The sequence below is a fragment of the Pleurodeles waltl genome, chromosome 2_2, assembly GCF_031143425.1.
Source record: "Pleurodeles waltl isolate 20211129_DDA chromosome 2_2, aPleWal1.hap1.20221129, whole genome shotgun sequence".
Lineage (NCBI taxonomy): Eukaryota > Metazoa > Chordata > Amphibia > Caudata > Salamandridae > Pleurodeles > Pleurodeles waltl.
The window spans coordinates 56,243,939-56,266,966 of record NC_090439.1 but is presented as its reverse complement, the minus strand read 5'-3'; positions in this window follow the sequence as shown (position 1 = coordinate 56,266,966).

The following is a 23,028-nucleotide window of genomic DNA, read 5'->3' as shown; positions in this document are numbered from 1 at the left end:
GTTGTTCCTATATTCCTGCAAATGAGAAAGAGTTGAAAGAACCAAGAGTTTGGGAAAAAGTGGGAAATAGATTTGCGACAATATGAAATTGGTTCAGTCAAATTTGGGGTGGGATATTGTGGAAAATCGTTCAAGGAATATTAATTGTGATCACTATTATATTAGGATTATGGGGGGCATGCAAATTATGGCACAAAGTTCAATTAAAAAGAGCTAAGAATAATCAGAGGAGGGAAGAATCACCTAGAAGAAAAATCTATAGGGAAAATAGAAACAGAAGAGATCAAAATGTAAATGAAAGTAACTTGTATTGTTTGACAAGAAAGGTGTGATGACATATTTAGTCATCAGAGGAGGGACTGTTGCAGCAGATATGCTAATATGAAAATATGCTAATGAGTTACGTATATTCACTAATGAGAACATTTGACATTTGATTAACAGTAATTAAAAAATAACATGTAATGTGCAAATTGTGCCCATGGGGAGTGGTCACCATCTGTGTTAACAGTACTAAATAATGTGAAATGTTTAAAAAGTTTTGTTTTAATATATCATAATTAACTATATAATCTATGTTTGTGATGCCATATGTTCTTAGCTAAGCCAGAGGACTGGTCGGCGCTGGGCATTGCTTCTTTAAACATGGAGATGCGATGAGCAGCCGTGGAGTGGAACTGGAGAAAAGGGACCTTGAACTGTTCAGAGTTCAGCGATGAGCTCTGCTAGTGAAATCTGCAAACTCACCATCGGACAGGAGACGATCAGAACAAATCGATACAATTATGTGTAGGATAGTCTAAATGTACTTTCCCAGGGCTTGAACAATGGAGCTACAGACTAAGAGCTGGGTGCAACAATTTCATTACCTGAAGAGCCGGATGATGTCCACATCGACTAAAAGACCAAGCATGTTAATGGAACTCGATTCTCAAAATAACATAGACAAGTGGTAAACAAAAATTAAATGGTTAGAGTCATAACCCCTGATAAGGTTGACCAATAGACAAATTGTGGGACGGACTGAGAGACCCTAATAAAAAGTTATGACATGAGGGGAAAAATCAGAATGAAGAGGCGAAAGTTGATGACGTCAGGAGACGCTGTCCGAAGTGCTGAAACTTGGGTTTGCTTCCGTGAGCCTGAGCCTTGCTGATGACTGATGACCTGCAGGCAAAGACTGACTCATTGTTGATCTATCTTGGATAGGTAGCTATAAACTGACTGACTAATGAATGCTTTTTCTTTCTAGGTACCAACTATGCTGTTTTAAAAATGTTTTTCTCTTTTAGTTAGATTTTTCCAAATTATTGATTTTTGACAAAAAATAATTATCGCATGAAGACCCACATGCTGATGTTAACTTGAGATAGGTAGGCTGACAAGGGTGACTAGGGATGACTCGGACTAAGACTGACCGACTCATATTGCTGAATTATTCAATGTTCATGAATTGCTATGCTTTATTAATGTTGGTTGCATATAAATAAAAATCCTGATAATTCATTGCTCGTATTTCTAATAAAGTTTGGTAATTATGGTTTCACTGAATAAAGGTTTTTGATTAGAGTTGTAACTAATAGGGAAGTAAACAAACTAACTTCCATATGAGTGATGGTGGTTATATTTTGATTAGAACAGTTCATGATATTCAGAGTTGATTGGATTGAATTGTTGCGGATATCTTTTACTCGCTATACTTAACTAGGATACCCTATGCGATCCAAAAGATTAATCGACCTATACGCGCCCCCTTGTCAGTTTACTTACCAAGGACAAGGCGCGCTAGCAAATGCCAGCAACATTTTTCTTCATGTTGCAGACAGCCAATCAGAGCACTTGTTCCTGCGGGACCTGACTCCTGTGGTAGAGACTTGGCAAAAAAAACCTTGGGCCAATCAGAACAAACTATTTTTTTCAAAATTGGGTTTGAGGGACTCACACCAAAGTTCCTCTACTCCAACCATCCAGAGATACAAATATTTTTGCTCTTTAATATTGCTAAACCTATTGAATGGACATACACCAAATCACAAAAGGCTTGCTTTCTGGATGAAGATATAGCTTTCTGCCAAATTTGGTATAATTGTGTTCAGAGGATTTGTGGCAGTGCTGCTTAAAAAGTCTATTTAAAAAATGAATGAAGATTGTGTGTTTTGGGACTCCCTCTTTTTCTTGTCTTCTCCTCCCACAACCACTACCAACCTTCGCTTCCAAATGCACTAGCAAAAAAAAGAATCTTTTTTTAAAACATTTTGTGTTGCTATGTCAAAAGGCCCCAAAGCGATTAGCCAAAAAAACTAAAAAACAAAGGCATTTCCTATGGAAATGATGATCTAACTATAAATACCCAGTGACGAGAGTCACTGAGAAATATATGTGTGAATGTGTGTGTGTGTGTGGGTTTGTGTTTCTATCAAAGGGCCGAGGTCCTCAATCTGTGGGTCACAAACACCAGGGGGGGTGTGGAGTCCTGGAAAGGGGGTCGCACATTCCCCCAGCTGATCATTAAAATGCTTCAGCTGAATTTTATTTATAGAGTCTCCTGTGCTGTGAAATAAAGCTGCATAGACAGCTAAAGAATCCTTTGTGGCAGGGGGCCTGCTTCCTGAATTAAATGCAAATATGAGGTCCAAGTTGATCTGCAAATGGTAAAATATACAAACACAAAGGATGTTTTGGGGCCAGTTCTGGCTTTAATTGATCGAATCACTCAAAGCTTTGTGATAACAAAGATTTGTTCTTTTTGAGAGGTAGTGCAAAGAGTTAACAACTGGGCTGTGAAGTGTGTGCTTTTTATTGTAATTGTATACACAGTGCTTGCTACCCCTGAGAAAGTGTTAAAGGGACAGCTAATAAAAAAAAATGTATTACATACGGTCTGGTATTGCTTAGATCTACATTTTGTAAACACCATTTTATCTTGAACCTTTTTTGTTCACTTTATAGTGACCTATCTTATACAGTGTGTAAGGCAAATACAAAATAATGACTTACATATTCACAGAGCTTTCTGTCACAGGCTGTGACCTCGTGGCACTAAAAATACACACGTGACTATTGTCCACTGCACCAACCAAGATTTAGGCCTTCTTTACAACCCTGGCGGTCGGTGGTAAAGCGGCAGTAACACCGCCAACAGGCCTGCGGTAAAAAAATTAAATCATGACCACAGCGGAAACCGCCAACTCAGACAGCCACTTTCACACTCTGATGGTCACGGGGATAGTAACAAACACCGCGATGGTAACCACCAATAGTCAGGTAGAAGACAAGGTTCCGCCCACTGTATTACAAGAGGCCTATCCAACATATTTTCCGGGGCGGTACCAATGCCATCAAAAGCACAGAAACAGTGTTCTGAAGGGAAACGATTCACCTCTCGACACTCAAGGAAGAATTAGGACGCCATGGAGCCCGAGCTGCACGTCTTTCCCATGCTGGTGTATCTGCTCATATACCAAGAGTAACAACGCCGGCGATGACTACCACAGTGAGTACTGCACCTAGCACACAGGCGAGGGGGGAGGAAAAAGAGAGTGACACACACATGCAACACCCTCACCCCCACCCTCACGCCCAACACCAAACACACACCAAAATGCAACAAAATTACATACACACCTTGTAACTCTCAGGAATAACGCAAGGACAAAAGGAATCAAGTCAAATAAGCGTTATATTAGAAATAATCCTAAATACGTTTATAACGCAAAAACAGTATTTACAAAATATACAATATTTACAAAAGGCGGGACAATATCCACTCAAAATGTCTGTGGCCCACTGCGCCAAATCACATAGGCCAAGCCCACACTTGACTCCTGCCTCAATACGGAGAGAACACTGCATGGGCATCAGGTCGAAAACACACAGGCGCCTCAGTGGGTCCAGGAATGGGGTGCACCTCAGCCGGAAGATGGGACAACGCCACTGCTCCTGGAGAGGGCTCCATGCCCACTGCTGGTCCTGGGCAGTGCAAAGCCACAGTCTCTCAAGTGGGTGGTTTGCCTACTGCTTGGTCCTGGGGATTGCAAGGCCACAGTCTCTCAAGTGGGTGGTTTGCCCACTGCTTGGTCCAGGAAGTGCAAAGCCACAGTCTCTCAAGTGGGTGGTTTGCCCACTGCTTGGACCTGGGGAGTGCAAAGCCACAGTCTCTCAAGTGGGTGGTTTGCCCACTGGTTCTGGAGAGGGCCTTGCGCCCAGTGTGCTTCATCCTGCCAAGGATAGGGTGAGTGGATGCCTTCTTCCACTGGTTCTGGAGGGGGCTTGGTGCCCAGTGTGCTTCATCCTGCTAAGCATAGGGTGAGTGGATGCCTTCTTCCATTGGTTCTGGTGGGGGCCTTATGCCCAGTGATGAAGCACTTGGGGGGTGCCAGGTGACAGTCCCTTACCTGAGTGTCAGAGCCACGAGATTTGCAGTGGCTAGGATGCATGATACTCCATGGAGGCAGGACTACACTCCATCTGCCGGCAGCTATGGCTGCACAGTGGTGGTAGTGCCGGTGCTGGTGGGGGTGCTGCCAGTAGTGGGGGAAGGCTCCAGCCCTTCCACTGCAGCCTCGGATGGCTGCCCACTGGGGCTGCTGCTGCTGACAATAGTGGTGCTTGTGGCAGTGCAGGGGGCAGTGCAGGTGGCGGGGCTTGCAGCAGTGCCTTGAATCCAGGCATTCATCCGCAGGATCAGATGGCTGAAGGGCCTTGGCCTGTGTTTTGTGCCTCTTCCTGCCCTTGGCAGACATTGGTGTCACCTTGGGTCAGCCAGCTGGAGTCTTTGACGTGGCCTTGCTGGGTGATTGTGGCTCCTTCTCCTTGCTGGATGCTGTCCTCTTTTTGACCTTTCCAGGTGGCAGAACCTTCTTGGCCTTGGCAGTGGTTGGTGGCACACTGGCTGGCATGACAGGTGCCCCCTTAGAGCCTCTGACAGCTGCAGTAACCACAGCAGACGTGGACTTGGTGGCTAAGGTGCTGGGCTGGTTCTGGCCACCCTGCCCCGAGGTGAAGGATGGGGGCAGAGGGGTAGGGAACAGGTAAATGTTGGCTAGGAAAAGCTTCTTAGTGACATTGGGGTGGGAAGAGGGTGAAGGTTTGTGGGTGGAGGAAGAGGGAGTGCTTGTAGGAGGTGTCAGTCTGCTGTGTTTGGGTACAGGTGCATGAGCTGGATGCTGTTGTGAGGTGGATAGTTGTTGGGTGGGTGTGTGCTTGAGTTTGTGTACTTTGGGAGGAGGGGTCACAGACACAGTGAGAGAGGACACACGGGATGTAGGCATGGATGTGGGGGTGGTGACTGCCAGTGAGGGGTGTGTAGTGATAGTCGTGCTGGTGATGGAGGTAGAGGATGAGGATGTAGTGCATGCAGGTGTGAGTGGAGACACTACTGGGAGGGAGGTGGACGAGGAGGAGGAGGGGAACACAGTGGAGGCAGTGGATGTTGGTGTGTCTGCATGGAGATGGGGCTTGTGTGAGTGCCTATGAGATGAAGTGTGGTGCTTGTGTTTGCCTGAACCACTTCTGTGTGTTGTTTGGGTGATTGCTGATCTGAAGGTGTACTTGGGATAGGCTGGGGTTGAGGGGATTGGGACTGGGTAGAGACAGTTGGAGGGGGGGAGGTTGGAGACAGGGAGAATGGCTGCCATCAGTGTGGAGGCCAGAGCCTGAAATGCTCTCTGTTGGGCTGCCAGGCCAGAGTGAATGCTCTCCAGGTATGCATTTGTTTGTTGCAAATCCTCTCGACACCCTGGATGGCATTCAGTATGGTTGACTGCCCAACAGTGACGGAAATCAGGAGGTCAATAGCCTCCTCACAGAGGGCAGCAGGGCTGACTGGGGCCTGGCCTGAGGTGCCTGGGGCTTAGGAGATGCCCACCCTTCTGGGTGAGCAGGCACGGGAAAAATGCTGGGGGCTGCTGGGGGGGGGGCGGTGTTGGTACGGGTCGTGGTGGCTGTACCTGTTGTTGGGGTGGGCACAAAGGTGGAGTCAGGGAGCTTCCATCGGAAGAGGAGTCGATGTCTGTAGTGTCCCCTCCTGTCTCTGTCGTGGTGCTTCCCTCGCCCTCCGTCCCACTGGTGCCCTCACCGTCAGTGGATTCGGCCTCCAGGCTCATGTGGGATGCAGCTCCCTCCGTCAACGGTGCCTCTGCTCCTCCACCAGATGATGCTAATGCACACAAGGATAGGGAGACAAAATAAAAAGGGGGAAGAAACAGAGGATACACTTGGCCAATGCCAGCAACACCACTACCGTTGTCGTACACAACACACAGGGAGCTGCCCCATGCACTAGGTCATGCACTACCAGTTACACAGCTAGTCACTAGCCCATGGGGTACAATGCCTAATGCCATTAGCTGCACACCTGAAACTCACAGGACCCTGCCCAGTAGTAGATGGCCACTAACACTATTGGGGTTGGAGTGCTTCAGAGCCTGCCCAACAAGGGACCTACCCTGCCATATTCACACCTGGCCTAGAGGCACCCACAGCCCACATTCCCCACCCAGGTAAAACCTTAATTTGTGCAAAGTCAGGATTCTGAATCTGTACTCACCCCCTTGTCGCTGCTGTGATGCCTTCAAGCACCCATCCAACTCCGGATAGGCCACCACCAGGATGCGGAACATCAGGGGGATCAGGGTACGACGAGCACCCCTTCCTCATTGGGAGGCCAGCCCCTGCTGGGCCTCCGGCGTCTTCTTTGTCCAGCAGCACAGATCCTCCCACTGTTTGCGGCATTGGGTTCTCCGCCTGTCAAAGACCCCCAGGGTCCGCACCTCCTTGGCGATGGCACGCCAAATACCCTTTTTCTGATGGGCGCTGATCTTCAGGGAAAAGACAGCAGAAAAAGGATTATTCATACCGTCTGGACTGTCATACTCATGGCCCACCATATCTCTCCCATCCCCTTACACAAATACATTGACCACCATACATGCATCAATCTGCATGTATGGTGGTCCCTCAGTCCCCCCCACATGAGGCTGACACACACAGCATTCCATACATTCATGGCCCACGCATCATGCTCACAGTGTACACACCTGTTTGTCTGGAGGACCATAGAGTAAAGTAGACTGGGGGAGGACCCCATCCACCAGTCTCTCCAACTCCTCCGAAGTGAAGGCAGGGGCCGTTTCCCCAGACACTTGAGCCATTGTCGCTTCCAGACACAGGACACAGCAGCACTTGCAGTGTACGTCCTCTCCTTTAAAAGGTCAGGTAGCAAGTGAGTGAACAGATAGAAAATGACAGTCACGTCCGCAGCGGTGCATACCATCACCGCCGGTCTACATTGCCATTGGCTCCTGCAACCCATAGGGCACAATGTTAACCAATGGAAGTTGCGTGGCGGTCATCGACCGCCGACCGCTATGGCACACAACGTCAGCAGAATTACCTCATTTCCACTTGCCTCTCCACAGAGGTGAGGCAGACGCTATTTCAGAGGGGCACAGGGCATGGCACCTAACTGCATCACAGCAGATATTGGCACATCAACTGACTCTTAAATTCACATACTGTTTCTGTAAAGGCATCACTAATTCAATAGATGTGTGAATATGTCCCTCTGCTCACTGTTTCTCTCCCTAGACTTCAACCGCTGAGGATGAATATGAGATGGAGACTTCCTCCCGTGTACAGACCCCTGGTGGACCTAGCAACAATGGAAGACAGACACACTATCCTAACCTACAGACTTGATCGGGCCACAATCCATGAACTGTATCCTCCAGCCCACATGTATCACCCCTCTAGTGCAGGTCCAGTCAGTGCTCCATTTCCTGGCAAGTGGCTCCTTCCAAGCGACAGTGGCCATGGCATCAGGGATGTCACAGCCTATGTTCTCAAACGTGTTGACCAGAGTGTTCTCTGCCCTCCTGAAACACATGCACAGCGTATTCCCCCAGGTGGAGGATTTGGCCACAGTGAAAGCTGACTTCTATTCCCTGGGACATATCCCCAACATCATTGGTGCCATTGATGGTACACATGTAGCATTTGTACCCCCCCAGAGGAATGAACAAGTGTTCAGGAATAGAAAAAGCTATCACTCTCTGAATGTGCAGATGGTGTGTTTGGCGGACCAGTACATCTCCCATGTGAATGCCAAGTATCCTGGCTCTGTGCATGATTTCTTCATCTTGAGGAATAGCAGCATTTTATTTGTGATGTCTCAATTCATGAGGTGTGTGGCTAATAGGTGAGCCCTTGGTCCCCATCCAGTTGATGTAGGTATATGGGTGTGGAATTGTCCCTAAGGGTGAGTGTATGTCTAACAGGTATCCCTCGAATATTTGCAGGTGATTCTGGTTACCCCAACCTCTCATGGCTACTGACCCTAGTGAGGAATGCCAGGATAAGTGCAGAGGAACGTTACAATGAGGCACATGGGTGAACAAGGAGGATCATTGAAAGAACCTTTGGCCTCCTGAAGGCCAGGTTCTGTTGCCTCCATCTGACAGGTGGATCCCTGTACTACTCTCCCAAGAAGGTGTGCCAGATCATCGTTGCATGTTGCTCAACCTTGCCTTGGGACGCCAGGTGCCTTTTCTGCAGGAAGATGAGCCTGGAGATGGTGTTGTGGCAGCGGTGGAGCCTGTGGACAGTGAGAAAGAGGAGGCAGAGGAAGAAGATGTGGACAACAGAAGTTCACTCATACAACAGTATTTCCAGTGACACATAGGTAAGACACTGCAACTTCACTTTCCATTACAGTTTTGTGTTAGACATTGGACATGGCAGCCTGATTTCCGTATGTCTATGGCCACTTACTGTACCCTTTGGCATCTCTATTTTCAGATCTCTGTGACCTTCTCTGGCTGCTGGTGTGTTTAGTGCTGCCCACGACAGGTCACACCAATGTATGTATAACTGTAGATATGATTTGAAATGTTTAATACATATTTCAATCATTTGACAGACTCCATACTTGTATTTGTTCCAAGGGTGTTTATTTAATTGATAAGAGGTGGAGGGGGATGTGCAATAGGCTGGGGTGATGGTGGAGGAATATCCAGCTAGAGTCCAGTCTTTGTATCACAGGTGCATTGTCTGAGGGAACATAGGAAGGGGAGCAATGGCAGTTCAAGGTGGACAGGGTGACAGTGTGGGACACAAGGGTGCCATTCAGGAGAGTCTTATTTCCCGGCGGGGGTCTTGGCAATGTTTTCTGGCTTCTGCCTGGATCGCAGGGACCGTTTGCGGGGTGGATCGCCTTCTGAAGGGGGTGAGGTGCTGGTGTCCTGTTGGTCCTGTGGGGGGACTTCCTGTCCACTAGCACCAACGGAGGTGGAGGGCTGATCTTCGGTGTGGCTAATGTCAGGGGCCTGTTGGTGTGCCACTGCCTCCCACATGGTGTTGACCATGTCAGCCAGCACCAGTGCAATGGTGACCAAGATGGTGTGGATGTGTTTGAGGTCCTCCCTGATCCCCAGGTACTGTCCTTCCTGCAGCCGCTGGGTCTTCTGCAACTTGGCCAATATCTGGCCCAAAGTCTCCTGGGAATGGTGGTATGCTCCCAGGATCCCTGCAAGTGCCTTGTGGAGAGTGGGTTCCCTGGGCCTGTCCTTCCCATCTCGCACAGCAGTCCACCCAGCTTCCCTGTTGTCCTGTGCCTCTGTCCCCTGAACCGTGTGCCCACTGCCACTGACCCCAGGTCCCTGATTGTTTTGGGTTTGTGGGGTTGCCTGGGGTCCCTGTAGTGGTGGACACACTGCTGATTGACATGTCCTGGGGACAGAGGAATGGGCCCGCTGGGTGGGTGCTGTGGTGGTGTTTCCTGAGGGGGTAGGCTCTGTGGTTGTATGGGACTCTGGCAGGGTAACCGACTGTCCAGAGGTCCCTGATGGGCCAGGTTGGTCATCGTGATCCAAGCGTGCAGAGCTGCTGTCATCACTGTGGGCCTCTTTTGGGGGGGACTGGATGTTGGTGGCACCTCCTCCCCGGTGAAGTTGATTGGGGGTCCTGTGGGGATTTAAATGCAGTGTTATTGTATCTGCATGTGCCATCTTGTGCTTGGGTGTGTTTCCCTGTATGGTTATGATTGCTATGTCAGCTTTGCCTTGTGTAAGTGGTGATTTTGTGGGCCAGGTGATTCTCTCTAATGATCATGCTTTAGTGATGGGTGTCTATGCTGATCTGTGATAGGTGTCCATGCATTGGTGTGGCATGCAGGGCTTGGTTTCGTGATGGGTGGGTTGTGATGCTGGGGTATATGTGAGGTGGTGAGGTGGTGAGGTGATGGAGGTGAGAGTAGAGGTAGGAGTTTGTGATGGCATGCAGGTAGGGTGGGGGATATAGATTTGACTTACCAGGGTCCAGTCCTCCTGCTGCTCCTGCCAGGCCCTCAGGATGCATAATCGCCAAGACTTGCTCCTCCCATGTTGTTAGTTGTGGGAGAGCAGGTGGGGGTCCACAGCCAGTCCTCTGTACAGCTACCTGGTGTCTTGCTACCACGGAAGGCACCTTCCCCCGTAGGTCATTCCACCTCTTCCTGATGTCATCCCTTGTTCTGGGGTGCTGTCCCATGGCGTTGACCCTGTCCATAGCTCCATCTTCCTTGCAATGAACATCTGTTGCCCCTGTGATCCGAATAGCTGTCACTCTACCTGGATGATTTCCTCCACCATGACCATTAGCTCCTCCTCTGAAAACCTGGAGTGTCTTTAGGGTGCCATGGATGTGGTGTGAGTGGTATGTGTGAGGGTGTGTGGGGTGCTGTGTTGAGGTGTGTGCTGTGAGGTGCGTGAATGGTGTGTGGGTGATGGTGTTCTATGGCTCAGATCGAGTGGGTGCTCCTGGCTTGTCTCTCTCTGAGTTGGCAATCTTTTTTTTCATTAAAAGGGTTGTGGATAATGTGGGTGGGTGTTTTATAGTGTTTTAGGTGTGGTGTGTGTATGTGTGTCAGGTGTGTGTAGTTTGAATTGTCCAATGTGGTGTAGTTGTGTTAGTGTGTGTGTATATTGGCCGCAGTGGTGTGTACCGCCAATGGTTTACCGCGGTTGAAACACCACCAAGGTGATTCATGGGTCCTGATACTGTGGGCGTATTTCTGTTGGAGTAACGGTGTAGGATTTGCTTCCGCCAGTTTACCACTGACCTTTGGGCTGCCGGACTTGTGTGTGTTTGAATAGTATCGGATTTCTATGTGTGGGTCATAATACCCGTAGCGGTGTACATCCGCGGTCACGGTATGTTGGCAGCCATCAGCATGGCGGTAGGCGGCATTTACCGCCAATGTTGTAATGACTGCCTTAATTCTGTGGCTGTATTGTTATACACAGACCTCTGCAGTGCATTAACAAATAGGGTTTCATAATGCACTACAGTGCATTTCCCAATGAGCAACCACTTTCTTTTATTTATTTTTCTTTTAAGCTGCCTATTATTTTATATGTAGCTACCTGATGGTGAAAGACCTAAAAAACTTACAGAATATTTTGGGGCAGATTTATAAGAGGCTTACACCACAAGAGCATCATTTTTATTGACGCTCTGGTAGCACAAGCCTCTCAGGCACACCTACGAAGCGATGCACAGCCACCCTAAGCGGCTTTGCTTGGCCTCATCGATATGGAGTAAGTCAAGGCAGCCTTACTCTGTGACAAGAAGGCCTTCCATGGGTGTTGCAGTGGGTGTTCCCATACAACACCCATGGAGTTTGACACTGCCCCTAGATTTACAAAATCTGCCAAAACCTTACACAGGCATAATGAGGAGAAAAGTTATAATTTCTCCTAATTTTTTCCTCTTTGCATGTGAGTTGCATTCTGCTCAAAAACAATCCTGCCTACATTGGCACTAGGCAGCAATTTGTGCACCAGCGCAGGAGGAAAGGACAGGAATGCACTGTATTTCATAAATACGGTGCATTCCTGCCCTTTTATTTTGGGGTAGGGCAGTGTAGCAAGGAGACTTGAGGTGCTGCCCCAAACCAATTCCTCATAAATGAGGACCTTTGTTTTTAGCCACACCCTTGAAGACGCCCCAACACTATTTCATATTGTTTCCTCACCGTTCAAATTATTTGCAGTGGGAATTGGGGATGTTTATGATTGTCTATGATGAGGAGTACCAGGTTCTAGAATTTTTTTGTCAGGAGGGGGTCCTTCTGCCTAAAATGTTTTGAGAGGGTGTCCTGGCATCATTTTTTAAGACCTCTGTTGTAAGGACTCATGTGTGATAATAAATTCAAGCTGTGAGGACTTGAGTGCACTATTGTGACTTGAACAATTTTAGACACATCTGTGTAAATCTTTACAACTTCTCAAAAATCAATCTTGTGGGGACCTGTTTCCTCATGTGTGTTTATTGTTTTACTCAATTCTGCAGCTGTAGGCTGGAAATAGTACTGCATGCCTAAACACAGGAATCCAAACACACTTCAGTGACCTGAATCCCAGGTTATGAAGAAACAGAGTAGCTAATTGCATATTGTGTCCCAGATTTATTAAAAATGGAGTGGTGCAGCTATGCATGAAAACATCCAGGCCTGCCCTGATTGAAGGGAAGAAAATTGTAATGGCAAATTTACCAAGCGATGCACACCAAAAATGTAATTGACAGCATTCATGTAAAAGTCTTTCAGCATGGTGCTAGAAGTCACGTGAGGTGGGAAAAGAAGTGAGCAGTGTCTTGTGTGAGATTGTAATTTGAAGTCTACCCTTCACTACAAATATCTACATGGGGATAACTGCACCAGGCTAAGCCACATAAAATGTGTAATTTTGTAGAAAATATGCATGTTTCATGTGAAAATGTCAGGCAATATTCCATTTGCTAATTCCTTGCTTCTGGTTCCATTTGGTGGTAGATTCCACACAAAGTTAGTGTACATGCTATTCTAGTGGTCTTTTTACTGTACCCCCTACCCAAAACACCACATTCTTGTCTCTTCAAGCCCCTCAACTGATTAATACCTGCCTATGCCTGCAAAACGTTCACTAGTCCACCAAATCATCAGTCTCCATTAATCTCCCATAAATCCTTATTGTGTTGCACATATTATATATAACTTAATGCAATTTAGACTTATTTGTGCACTGTTTGCTTGTATGACAATGGCTAAAGGAAAGAATGTGTTATGGGAGACAGTAAACATGTATGCATGCCATTGCACATTGCCTGTATCACTTTAGAAACTGCAAGTAAAATACAGTGGGAAAATATGGCATAGTACTTTTGTAGGTGTGGACATATGTCATATACGTATGTCACGCAGATGACTGCCCATTGGTATTTTGGTTTATATATCTGTATAATGTTTGAGAAAAAATATTTGTACTTCACTTGGGGAAAATAAATATTTTGCACATGCCTAATTTGAAGCATCCCCATACCCTATTTCTTCTCACTCTGCTCACTTCATACATGGCTATTTCTTTTCTTCTCCACACACTTTGTCATAAGGAACCCATTGGGCGCACTCGTGCAGAGTTTTCTAGCTTGAGGTCTTAAGCCCCTGGGTGCCTGTGGCAAGCTGGTCTCGTCCTCAGCCACGGTTCCCGTGTGCCGGGGATGAGACCAGCTCGTCCTGCTCCTGGCTCCCTGGAGGAGGTCTACTGCTCCTTCCGTGGGCCTCCTACCCACACCCTGCTCAGGGATGGAAGGCGCTTCCCCTTCCACTCCTGCCCCCCCGGCAATCTGATGACGTCAGCAAGCTCATAGCGCTGATGCCATCAAATGCTGCCGGGCACGTGGATAGAGAGGACCCAAAACAGTGAGTCCTTCTCCTGGGAGTTCTTGGGGGGGGAAAACAGACATAGGGAGAAAGGAAAGAGCTTCTCCTTTCCCCCTGTTCTGTTTTCAATGGATTCCTGCTCCAAAATCGTGGGCGAGACCCGCGATCGTGGAGCAGGAATCCACCACTAGGCATCACAAATGTCTTTTTAGGTTTTTTTGGGGAGCGACCCATTAGGCAAGGGTCACTCCACTTGGAAACTTATTATATCCGTGTTTTGCCCCCCCCCCAGGGTAAATCAGCTGTTTTTTCACAGGGGTCAAAACCCACTAGGAACCAGGGATGATGTATATTACAATGTTTTAAGGCAGCGACCCCTTAGGTAAGGGTTGCTGCCCTATTGTCAAGATTTTTTTATAGGTTTCGGCCCGCTGGGGCTAGTTCGGCCATGTTTTTGCCCATTCTCGCCCAGGGGGGGTCAAAGCCCACTAGGCCACTGGGATTGTGTTGTCTGTGTGTGCAAGGATTGCCTCCCCCCTTAGGGGCACATTGGTGATGGCCATTTCTACCACCCCTATTTCTTTTAGGCCCATCTGCCCCAAAGGGGGCAGAAGCCACCAAGATACTGTTTTTTTTTCCTTTGTTTCTTTGTGTTGGGTGGTGCCCACTTTATCAAATGTCACCCCCACCAAAGGGAGCACAGAAATGTTGGCCATTTCTGCCCCCCTTGGGGCAGATCAGCCTATTTCCTTATGCCCATCTGACCCCAAAGGCAGGACAGTATCCACTTAGGCACCAGGGATCTTGTGTGTGTGTGTGTTTTGAGTGGGGGGGTGGCCGCTTCAGCAAGGGTTGCCCCAAAAGGAGGCAAATTACTGATGGCCATTTCTGCCCCCCCTAGGGGGCATATCGGATTACTTTTTATATCCATCTGACCCCAGGGGGGACAGAAACCGCCAAGAAGCAAGGGATTTTATTTTCTCTGTTTTTTTCATGTTGGGGGGTGTGCCCTTTGGCAAGGGTCACCCCCAAAGGGGGCTCAGAACTGTTGGCCATTTCAGCTCCCCTTGGGGGAAGATCAGCTTATTTTTTAGGCTTATCTGCCTCTAAAGGGGGGCAGAATCCACTTAGACACCCGGGATCTTGTTTGTGTGTGTGTTTTGTGTGGAGGGTGGCCCCTTTGGTCGGTTTGTATAGTTGCATGTTTTAGGTAAGTAAAAACTATTTACTCAAAAGGTATGAATGACATGTTTGTAGGTGGTGTACTAAATGCAGTATTGTGTGTGAAATTGTCCTTAGTTTTGTGCAAAATGATATTGTGTTGTCTTATGTCTAATTTGCTTTTCTTTTTTTCTTTTTAGTGGGATATCATTGGTGATTATTGTGTCTGAGCAGAGTAGTTGCTGGTGAGTCTAGCTTTTTCAGGCAAGTGAGTGGTAACGTTTTTGAGTACATAACTCTTTGTGTTGAAGCCACACATTACTTAGTTTAGACAGTGGTGGTTGTTGTTGGCCCATTTGTCAAGTTACAGTTCTTAAAAAGGATCCTGGCTTGCTGCAGAGTGACCACTCAGCAAGTTTTTGGCATGCTTTTTGAGTCATCACCAAATATGAAAAAAATATGTGATTTCCAGCAAAGATGGAGGTTTGTAGGGCATTGTGGGTAATTAAATGGTGCGGGGGCATGTGAAGCACACCACCCTGGACTCACTCAGATGTTTAGTTTTCAGATGTGTCTAGGTCTTGTGGATTTTTCTACATGGAAGCATCCCAAAGTCCAAAAAGTGCAGCATTCACCATTCTAAGTGGGATGATTTTGACAGTTAGCCAAGCTCTCATGGCCCAAATGTAAAACCAAAACCCCAAATAATCAAATGTACTCTTGCTTGCCATGGATAAGATATTTTAGTGTATGGGGGAGAGCTGAAAGACTGTTACCCCCTTCAGTTGGGGTTGGGTCATAACCATGCCCATTCTGGTTGGTAGCCACCACCACACTATTTGTATTTTTTTTTTTTTATTCCCTGGCAGCTAGTAGACTTTCTGCCCCCCCCGGGTGTGGATTGGGGGTAATTGCCTCATCTGCCCTCTGGTGGGCAGAACAACTATGTCCCCATTTATTTGGGGTGGTGGTATGGCCATAAACCCATCCTCTTATTTTGAAAAAAAAAGTCTTCCCTGGTCTCTGGTGGGCTTTCTGCCCCCCTTGATGGCTAATGGACCTTCCAAAAATAGGCTGATGCCAACAGTAGTAGTGTGCCCCCATGGGGAGCGACCCTTGCCGAAGGGGCTTCCTCCAAACAAAACACACACATACACACACACCAATCCCTGGTACCTAAATGGTTTCTTCCCCCGGGGGAAGATCGGCCTAATAGGAATAGGCCGATTTGCCCCCAAGGGGAGCAGAAATGGCTTAAAATAAATTCCTCCCCCTCCCCCAGGGGAGCGACCCTTGCCTAAGGGGTCACTCCCCTTGCGTGAAATTGGCGGAAAAAAAATCCCTGGTGCCTAGTGGTTTCTGCCCCCTTGGCAGCAGACTGGCCTAACAAAAATAGGCCGATCTGCCCCCGAGGGGGACAGAAATGGCCTAAATAAATTTTCCCCTCAGGGGAACGACCCTTGCCTAAGGGGTTTCTCCCCTTGCGTGAAATTGACACAAAAAAATAAAAATCCCTGGTGTCTAGTGGTTTGGGGCAGAAATGGCCTAAAAATAATCCTCCCCCCCCCTTGTGAATGGCCCTTGCCCCAGGGTACGCTCCTTTCATGTATACACATTTTTTTTTAAACTCCCTAGTGTCTAGTATTCATTTCTGCTGCTCAATCACATTGCGAAAATGCTGAGAAAGACATCAAAAAAAGGAAAGGCCCTTTCTTTCTTTGATGCCTTTCTCAACCCCTCCACGTGATCAGAGTAGAGCTTCCAGCGTGGAGGGGCAGGCCTCTGATGAGGTCAGTGTGACAAAGTAGCCTCTTTCTAGCCTTGTTACCCCCACTTTTGGCCTGTTTGTGAGTGTATGTCAGGGTGTTTTCACTGTCTCACTGGGATCCTGCTAGCCAGGGCCCGGTGCTCATAGTGAAAACCCTATGTTTTCAGTATGTTTGTTATGTGTCACTGGGACCCTGCTAGTCAGGACCCCAGTGCTCATAAGTTTGTGACCTATAGGTATGTGTTCCCTGTGTGATGCCTAACTGTCTCACTGAGGCTCTGCTAACCAGAACCTCAGTGGTTATGCTCTCTCATTTCTTTCAAATTGTCACTAACAGGCTAGTGACCAATTTCACCAATTCAAATTGGCATACTGGAACACCCTTATAATTCCCTAGTATATGGTACTGAGGTACCCAGGGTATTGCGGTTCCAGGAGATCCCTATGGGCTGCAGCATTTCTTTTGCCACCCATAGGGAGCTCTGACAATTCTTACACAGGCCTGCCACTGCAGCCTGAGTGAAATCACGTCCACGTTATTTCACAGCCATTTTACACTGCACTTAAGTAACTTATAAGTCACCTATATGTCTAACCTTTACCTGGTAAAGGTTGGGTGCTAAGTTACTTAGTGTGTGGGCACCCTGGCACTAGCCAAGGTGCCCCCACATTGTTCAGGGCCAATTCCCCGGACTTTGTGAGTGCGGGGACACCATTACCCGCGTGCACTACATATAGGTCACTACCTATGTGTAGCTTCACAATGGTAACTCCGAATATGGCCATGTAACATGTCTAAGATCATGGAATTGCCCCCTCTATGCCATCCTGGCATTGTTGGCACACTCCCATGATCCCACGGGTCTCTAGCACAGACCCGGGTACTGCCAAACTGCCTTTTCAGGGGTTTCACTACAGCTGCTGCTGCTGCCAACCCCTCAGACAGGTTTCTGCCCTCCTGGGGTCCAGCCAGGCTTGGCCCAGGAAGGCAGAACAAAGGACTTCCTCATAGAGAGGGTGTTACACCCTCTCCCTTTGGAATAAGGTGTTAAGGCAGGGGAGGAGTAGCCTCCCCCAGCCTCTGGAAATGCTTTCATGGGCACAGATGGTGCCCATTTCTGCATAAGCCAGTCTACACCGGTTCAGGGACCCCTCAGCCCTGCTCTGGCGCGAAACTGGACAAAGGAAAGGGGAGTGACCACTCCCCTGACCTACACCTCCCCTGGGAGGTGCCCAGAGCTCCTCCAGTGTGCTCCAGACCTCTGCCATCTTGGAAACAGAGGTGCTGCTGGCACACTGGACTGTTCTGAATGGCCAGGGCCAGCAGGTGACGTCAGAGACTCCTTCTGATAGGCTCCTTCAGGTGTTGCTAGCCTATCTTCCCTTCTAAGTAGCCAAACCCTCTTTTCTGGCTATTTAGGGTCTCTGCTTTGGGGATTTCCTTAGATAATGAATGCAAGAGCTCATCCGAGCTCCTCTGCATCTCTCTCTTCACCTTCTGCCAAGGAATCAACTGCTGACCGCGCTGGAAGCCTGCAAAACTGCAACAAAGTAGCGAAGACGACTACTGCAACTCTGTAGCGCTGATCCTGGCGCCTTCTCGACTGTTTTCCTGGTGGTGCATGCTGTGGGGGTAGTCTGCCTCCTCTCTGCACTAGAAGCTCTGAAGAAATCTCCCGCGGGTCGACGGAATCTTCCCCATGCAACCGCAGGCACCAAAGAACTGCATCACCAGTCCTCTGGGTCTCCTCTCAGCACAACGAGCGAGGTCCCTTGAATCCAGCAACTCTGTCCAAGTGACTCCCACAGTCCAGTGACTCTTCAGTCCAAGTTTGGTGGAGGTAAGTCCTTGCCTCCCCACTCCAGACTGCATTGCTGGGAACCGCGTGTTTTGCAGCTACTCCGGCTCCTGTGCACTTTCCGAGGGAATCCTTTGTGCACAGCCAAGCCTGGGTCCACAGCACTCTAACCTGCATTGCACGACCTCCTGAGTTGTCCTCCGGTGGCGTGGGACTCCTTTGTGCAACTTCGGGTGAGCACTGTTTCACTCCACTTTGTAGTGCCTGTTCTAGCACTTCTGCGGGTGCTGCCTGCTTCTGAGAGGGCTCCTTGACTTGCTGGGCGCCCCTTTTGTCCCCTGACGCAATTGGTGACATCCTGGTCCCTCCTGGGCCACAGCAGCACCCAAAAACCCCAACTGCAAGATTTGCAGCTAGCATGGCTTGTTCATGGTCTTTTGGCAGGAAAACACTTTTGCACGACTCTCCACGGCGTGGGACATCCATCCTCCAAAGAGGAAGTTTCTAGCCCTTGTCGTTCTTGCAAAATCCTCAGCTTCTACTGTCCAGTAGCAGCTTCTTTGCACCCACAGCTGGCATTTCCAGGGCATCTGCCCACTCTCGACTTGATCGTGACTTTTGGACTTGGTCCCCTTGTTCCACAGGTACCCTCGTCTGGAAATCCATTGTTGTTGCATTGCTGGTTTTGGTCTTTCCTGCAGAATTCCCCTATCACAACTTCTGTGCTCTTTGGGGAACTTTAGTGCACTTTGCACTCACTTTTCAGGGTCTTGGGGTGGGCTATTTTTCTAACCCTCACTGTGTTCTTACAGTCCCAGCGACCCTCTACAAGGTCACATATGTTTGGCGTCCATTCGTGGTTCGCATTCCACTTTTGGAGTATATGGTTTGTGTTGCCCCTATCCCTATGTGTCCCCATTGCATCCTATTGTAACTATACATTGTTTGCACTGTTTTCTATTACTATACTGCATATTTTTGGTATTGTGTACATATATCTTGTGTATATTTGCTATCCTCATACTGAGGGTACTCACTGAGATACTTTGGCATATTGTCATAAAAATAAAGTACCTTTATTTTTAGTATATCTTTGTAATGTGTTTTCTTATGATGTTGTGCATATGACACTAGTGGTACTGTAGGAGCTTCACTCGTCTCCTAGTTCAGCCTAAGCTGCTCTGCTAAGCTACCATTATCTATCAGCCTAAGCTGCTAGACACCCTATCCCATTATAAGGGATACCTGGGCCTGGTGCAAGGTGTAAGTACCCCTTGGTACTCACTACAAGCCAGTCCAGCCTCCTACATTGGTTGTGCAGCGGTGGGATAAGTACTTTGCAACTACTTACCACTTTTATCATTGAACTTTTCATAAGAGAAAAATATACAAAACAAGTTCAGTGTATGTACACCTAACCAAAAAGTTTTGCTTTTCTTCTCTCACTTCTTTTCTAAAGTGCTGAAAAGTACCTCTAAACTTTCTAAAAAGTTCTTAAAAAGTTTAAAAAGTTTTTTTCTGTCTTTCCAAAAGTTCTGAAAAACTTTTTCTCACTTTTTCTATCACTTAAACACTTTCTGAAATGTCTGGCACAGGCCAAACTGTTGATCTGTCCAAACTTGCTTATGATCACCTTAGCTGGAAAGTAGCAAGGAGTCTCTGCATAGAAAGAGGTTTAAGTGTAGGGAAGAATCCCTCTAGAGAACTGTTGGTTAATATGCTTGTTGAACAGGATAAGGCCAGAGGTGCCACTTCTGTTGAAAAATTAGCTGATGGTTCCCAATCTGACCTTGGGGCACCCCTAGCAAAAGATTTAGAAAGGAAACTTCCTAGCCTGCCCATTATCAGACAACCTAGCATAGCTGGTACTGATGTAGAGTCATACCATACTGATAGTGTTGTCTCACATCACAGTAAGAGTATTCCTTCTCATCATAGTAGAAGTAATGTTTCTGTTAGCCAAGCTGTTAGGGTGCCATCTGTAAGGTACAGGTCTCCTTCTGTTTATTCTCACCATACTTCTGTTTCAAGGCATGTCCCACCCACCCACCCTGATGACAGAGTGTTAGAAAGGGAGCTCAATAGATTGAGAGTGGAACAAACCAGGCTGAAGCTCAAGAAGCAAGAGCTGGATTTGGATAGGCAGTCCTTAGAAGTAGAAAGAGAAAGACAGAAATTGGGTTTAGAAACCCATGGTGGCAGCAGCAGTATTCCCCATAGTCATCCTGCAAAAGAGCATGATTCTAGGAATCTGCACAAGATAGTTCCCCCTTATAAGGAGGGGGATGACATTAACAAGTGGTTTGCTGCACTTGAGAGGGCCTGTGTTGTACAGGATGTCCCTCAAAGGCAGTGGGCTGCTATCCTATGGCTATCATTTAGTGGAAAAGGTAGGGATAGGCTCCTTACTGTGAAAGAAAGTGATGCCAATAATTTTGCAGTTCTTAAGAATGCACTCCTAGATGGTTATGGCTTAACCACTGAACAGTACAGGATGAAGTTCAGAGAAACCAAAAAGGAGTCTTCACAAGACTGGGTAGACTTTGTTGACCATTCAGTGAAGGCCTTGGAGGGGTGGTTACATGGCAGTAAAGTGACTGACTATGAAAGCCTATATAACATAATCCTGAGAGAGCATATAGTTAATAATTGTGTGTCTGATTTGTTGCACCAGTATCTAGTGGACTCAGATCTGACCTCTCCCCAAGAATTGGGAAAGAAGGCAGACAAATGGGTCAGAACAAGAGTGAACAGAAAAGTTCATACAGGTGGTGACAAGGATGGCAAGAAGAAAGATGGTGAAAAATCTCAAGATAAGCATGGGGATAAGGGTAAAACCAAAGATCCCACTTCAAATCTTAAACACTCTTCAGAGGGTGGGGATAAAACAAATTCTTCCTCTTCTTCTCAACCTGCACACATTAAAAAGCCTTGGTGCTTTGTGTGTAAAAACAGAGGCCATAGGCCAGGGGATAAGTCCTGTCCAGGTAAACCCCCTGAGCCTACCACCACTAATACATCAAGCTCTAGTGCCCCTAGCAGTAGTGGTACTAGTGGTGGGACTTCTGGCAACAGTCAAGTTAAGGGTGTAGTTGGGTTCACTTATGGGTCCATAATAGAAACTGGGGTAGTCAGTCCCAAGACAGTTTATGTCACACCTAGTGGCATTGGCCTTGCCACACTGGCTGCTTGTCCCCTTACAATGAATAAGTACAGGCAGACAGTTTCAATAAATGGTGTTGAGGCCTTGGCCTACAGGGACACAGGTACCAGTATCACTTTGGTGACTGAAAACCTAGTGCATCCTGAACAACACATCATTGGACAACAGTATAAGATTATTGATGTCCATAACTCCACTAAGTTTCTTCCCTTAGCTATAATTCAGTTTAGTTGGGGTGGAGTTACTGGCCCTGAGCAGATGGTAGTATCACCTAGCTTACCTGTAGATTGTCTCTGAGGTAATGACCTAGAGGCCTCAGGTTGGGCTGATGTAGAGTTTTATGCCCATGCAGCCATGCTGGGCATCCCAGAGGAATTGTTCCCTCTCATTTCTAATGAAATGAAAAAGCAAAGGAGAGAAGGCCTGAAAACTCAGGATCCCTCTCCATCAACAGGTAAAAAGGGTATCACAGTATCTCCTAACCACCCTGCCATTCAGGATACCATTCATGTGGTGGGAGAAACCTCTCCTGGGGTGGCACCTGTTCCAAGGGAAACATCAGCTGGCATAGCTGTACTCCCTGAGGTGGAAGTACCTCTCTGTGGGATAACTAACATTGGTGAGGAAAAGAGCACCATTTTAGTTAACATGGAGCATTCCTCCAACCCTCCCAGAGAAACTTTAGTGCAGAAACCCTGCACTGCCTCACAACACTTAGGACAGCATCCCTGCCCTAGTGAGGAGCTAATAGGACAGCATCCCTGGCCTGCTCCAAATCAAGAGAAACAGCATCCCTGTTCTCTCTTCCAGCCATATGGACAAAGTTTTTGCCCAGCTATGGCTTTACTGAGACAGCATCCCTGTCTGGCATTTTCATCACTACAAATAGGTTCAGTGGACAATTCCCACTGCTCTAAACTAAAACTTACTGATAAAAACTCTGAAAATACATCTTCACATTGTTGCTTAGCTAAAAAACTTCAAACAGGGTGGTTTACATCCCCACAGGGAAGTGACCATATAGTGGATGATAAAGGGAGTAACCAGTCTATTGCAGAGCTACTTTCTACTTATCACCACTTAGACAATAAAGTCTCAACTGGCCAAGGTTAGCCTTATTGTCCTTCATTTGGGGGGGGGGGGGGGTGGTTGTGTGAGAAAGTAGCCTCTTTCTAGCCTTGTTACCCCCACTTTTGGCCTGTTTGTGAGTGTATGTCAGGGTGTTTTCACTGTCTCACTGGGATCCTGCTAGCCAGGGCCCGGTGCTCATAGTGAAAACCCTATGTTTTCAGTATGTTTGTTATGTGTCACTGGGACCCTGCTAGTCAGGACCCCAGTGCTCATATGTTTGTGACCTATAGGTATGTGTTCCCTGTGTGATGCCTAACTGTCTCACTGAGGCTCTGCTAACCAGAACCTCAGTGGTTATGCTCTCTCATTTCTTTCAAATTGTCACTAACAG